Below are 5,000 nucleotides of genomic sequence, written 5' to 3'. Positions count from 1 at the left end.
GGCCATTGCGCCTCCACACACACACACACACACACACACACACACAACACACACACACACACACACACACACACTCACTCACACACATGTATGTAGGTAGGTAGGATAAACCTCAGCTGTTTCCTCTTGAAGCAAATTTGTTTATTCCATTTTTAAATTCCTGTATGTAGCCTCAGTTGCAACTGCTTATTAGAATTGAGAATTATGGAAATATTATATGCAGAGTTATTGCGTAACAAATCAGGAAATTGGTGATTTTCCGGTGTTATTTATACTCCATTCCACGTGTTTCATTTGCTGATAGGAGTTAGAAAGTTTTACATGATATATAGACATGTAAGGAATTTTCTGTTAGAAATTCTTCAGATGGAAGTATTAAATAATACTATTTGATTTCTCATAGAAAATGCCTTACATGTCTATATATTGTGTAAAACTTTCTAACTCCTATCAGCAAATGAAACACGTGTAATGGTGAATAAATAACAACTTACCAATTTCCTCTTTTGTTATATATACATATAACAAAAAGGCAATAGGAATGGTATTTCGGAACTGATTAGGTTCCTTCAGTAAACAGAATCACTCAATGCATAAATAAGTACTTAGATGTATATTATAGTCAAAAACAATCAAACATCACCGATGCTATCATTATAAACATAGATAAGATGAAAGGTGGGAGCAGTTAGGGAGGGAAAAGCTGGTCGATTACATTGACCCATGCACTCAACTTGTACTTATTTTATCGGTCCCTAACGGAGGAAAGATAAAGTCGAGTTTGATGGCATGTGAACCCAGACGGTAAAGTCGGAAATTGCACTTAAGCATTTTGTCCGCTACGTCAACGATTCAGCCACTTTACATAACAATAATAATAATAATAATAATAATAATAATAATAATAATAATAATAATAATCTTTTCTACTATAGACACAAGGCCTGGATTTTTGTGGGGAGAGTGACAATCGATCACATCGACCCCCAATACTTGACTTGTACTTAATTTATCGATCTCGAAAGGATGAACGGGAAACTGGACATCAGCGGAATTTGAACTCAGAATGTAACGACAGACGCTAAGAATTTCACCCGGCGTGTTAACGATTCTTATTTCTTTATTGCCCACAAGGGGCTAAACATAGAGGAGACAAACAAGGACAGACAAAGGGATTAAGTCGATTACATCGACCCCAGTGCTCAGCTGGTACCTAATTTATCGACCCCGATGTCGGCAAACTCGACATCGGCGGAATTTGAACTCAGAATGTAACGACAGACGCTAAGAATTTCACCCGGCGTGTTAACGATTCTGCCAGCTCACCACATTTTCCAACTCTTTATGATAATAATAATAATAATAACTGAATACAAACGAAGGCAAACATCTAATTGTAATCGCCTTGGATTTACAGTCTTTAGAATTATTAATCAACTAAGGCGGCGTGCTGGCAGAAACGTTAGCACGCCGGACGAAACGCTCAGTGGTACTTCGTCTGTTTTTACGTTCTGAGTTGAAATTCCACCGAGGTCGACTTTGCCTTTCATCCTTTCGGGGTCGATAAATTAAATACTAGTTGCATACTGCGGTCGATCTAAGTGCCTGGCCTCCTCCCCCCCCCCAAATTTCGGGCCTTGTGACTAGAATAGAAAAGAATATTATTAATTAATCAGTTTATGCTTTTTTAATTGGTTGATACACAAGAAATGTTGACGGTACTCCTTCCAAGCACTCTGTTAGCCAAATACTCGCTTGAAATGCTACAAAGTTCATTACCGAAGGACCCCCTACTATATATATATATACATATATATATATGCGCGCACACTATTTCTGGTCTAACATCTTTGTCCATTCGAAGCCAGTCAAACATCATTTTCTACTTCGTTTCCCTTTTCCCTTCTGATCCCCGTTACTCCTTATCCCTGCATTGAGCCCTTTTTTTCTCCCTCTAACCCTCCCCCCTCTCTCTCTCTCGCTCTCTTTAATTTTAACCTCCTCTATCTCTCCAACTTATCGTTTAAACTCCAATCACCAGTTAACAATGACAATTTTTATTACATAATAATAATAATAATAATAATAATAACAATAATAATGATAACAACAACAACAATAATAATAACAATAATACACCAATTGACAATGAAATTTTTTATTGTATAAAAAGTAGTAGTAGTAATTATAATGATGATAATAATAATAATGATGATGATGATGATAAAGGAAACCCCACTTTTTAAGCTGTTCTCTTTATTCCTCTCAATGTCCACTTGAAGCATTCCACATGTCCACATTCTATCCACGCCATGCCCTTCACTCCGGAAATTGTTACACACGCACACGCGCGCACACACATACATACATACATACACACAGACATACATACACACACAAACACACATCGCTGATGCATGTACACACGCAAATTCAAGCGCGCACAACCAAGCATAATATATATATATGTGCGTATGTATGTATATGTGTGCGTGTATATGAGTGAAATCTCCAACATACGTGCGTGTGCATACAGGCACATAGATCCATAGGCTCTACATCTATACATGTGCATACACGTGTGCATGCACTTACATACGCAAGTGCGTGCACACACGTGCACAGATGCATACACACACAGGCAAAGATTCCCATGTTTACAAGCATAAAAATACAAACACTTATGCATACATATACACATATATCCAGAAAAATACACACACACACACACACACACACATATATATATATATATATGTGGATGCACACACACACACACTTCAGTATGCGCGTGCACTCTCAGTTAAAGAGAATTTTTTTCAAAGAATGATTAAACTCTGGTGAAAGAAAAGGAGAGAGGAAAGCAATGGAAAGCTAGAACGATAGAACAATGAATGAAAGAGATCGAAGAAGAATGGATTCATGAAGGAAAAAGCTGAGTAAAGAAATGTGGGAAGAAGGAAAGAAAAACAAAGGGGTGAGAAAAAGAATGAAGACAGAGAAGAATGGAATTGGATAGAGGAATGAAGAAATTTATGAAGGAAAGTTTTAATGAGAGAAGTGAATGAAGGATTTATAAGAACGAAAACCAAGAAAGAAAGTTTTAAAGAGAGACTGTAAGAGAGAGAGAGAGAGAGAGAGAGATGAAAAGAAAGTTTGTGAGGGAGAGGAGGAGAGGGTGAGAGTGATAACTAGAGCAATTGAGCGAGAAATAGAGGAATATGGTGGGGGAGTGATTTTACTTGAGAAAGAAATGAAGAATGAATTTAAGGTTGGAGAAAGAGAAAAAGGAAGCGAGAGAGAGAGTGAGAGAGTGAGAGAGAGAGAAATATAATTAGAGATAGAATGAAAGTGAAAGAGGGGGAGGAAGAGAGAGAAGAAGTGAGAGAGAAAGAGAGAAGTTAGGGCGTGAAGTACATCAAAGGAAATCTCGGCCCAATCCGGAGCTGACTCTTTCTCAAATTGCCTGTGAAAATTCCCAGAAGCACGTTCGCATAGTCCCGGCCTGTGTGTGAATGCGTATGTGTGTGAATGTGTGTGTGAATGTGTGAGTGAGTGAGTGAGTGTGTGAATGCGTATGTGTGTGAATGTGTGTGTGAATGTGTAAGTGAGTGTGTGTGTGTGTGTGCACATGTGATTAATTTGCATCAAATTTATTATGATTATTCTTGTTGTCCTTGTTTTATTTCCACATACGGTGGTGGTGGTGACGGCAGCGGTGGCGGGGTGGTGGTGGAGGTGCAAAGGAGGTGGGGGAGGAGGGTTTGATATTCTTTTTACTTTCGCATTTTTGTTGTTGTGTTTCTTGTTTGTTTACTATATTTTTTTATTTTAATTTGAAAAAAGAAAAAAAAAACAGAATTCTGTGAGAGATTAATGAGAGAATGTTGAAATCGTGAAGTACTTCAGAAGTTCCATGGGTTTCTTAATGTTGTTTTTGATGATGTTGTTGTTGTTGTCTTTAGCCCTAGGTAAAGATATTGATCAAACATTCCATTAAGCCAACCAGCCATGCCCATCCCATCTATTGCTTCTTAGTAAGAAACTAGCACTCCGTCGGTGGCAACAGTCTGCACGTGAAATTAACGGGCAAGTGGCTGAATACTCCACAGAAACGCTAAGCCTTAACGTAGTTCTCGGGGAGATTTAGTGTGACACATGGAATGTGACAAGGCTGGCCCACTGAATTACGGGTACAGCTCTCATTTTTGCCAGCTGAATGGACTGGAGCAACATAAAATAAAGTTTCTTGCTCAAGGACAAAGCGACACCGGGTATCGAACTCACGACCTTACGATCGTGGACCGAATATTCTAACTACTAAGCCACGTGCCTTTACTTCTTAGTAGGCCTACACTATGTAATGTGTCATTTCCTTCCTTTTCTAAGTGGAGTGATTTCAGTGATATTTAGCTGCTATTTCTTGCACTGCTATTGACCTTATAGTAGTCCCTCCCCGGGGGTGATGGTGACAGACGCGGTGGTTGTGATGATGGTGGAAATATTGTTCTCGTTAATACAGTTCTATATCTAAGAGATGAGGAATTATGTACATTATTTACATTTGACGGATATTCGTCCTCATCTTGTTTGTTGTTAACACTACTTTTCGGCTGGTATACCCTCCAGCCGTCGTCATGTGTCTTGGGGGAAATTTCGGACCTGGGTTCTCATTCCTAAGGTATTTTTCGATGTTGTTGTTGTTGCTGTTATTATTATCATTATTATTAGTAATATTATTATCATTATTATATTATTATTATTATTATTATTATTATTATTATTATTATTATTATTATTATTATTATTATTATTATTATTATAATTATTATTATACAGATCACTGCTTGAAATCGAACTTGGAATCTTGGGGTTAGTAACCCGCGCTCTTAACCTCTACGCTTACGGGCATATGGCGTAGAGGTTAAGAGCGCGGGCTACTAACCCCAAGATTCCAAGCAGTGATCTGAATAATAATAATAATAATAATAACAACATCA

Source organism: Octopus sinensis, linkage group LG24 (genome assembly GCF_006345805.1).
Source record: "Octopus sinensis linkage group LG24, ASM634580v1, whole genome shotgun sequence".
NCBI lineage: Eukaryota > Metazoa > Mollusca > Cephalopoda > Octopoda > Octopodidae > Octopus > Octopus sinensis.
Note: the sequence above shows the minus strand (reverse complement) of the source record.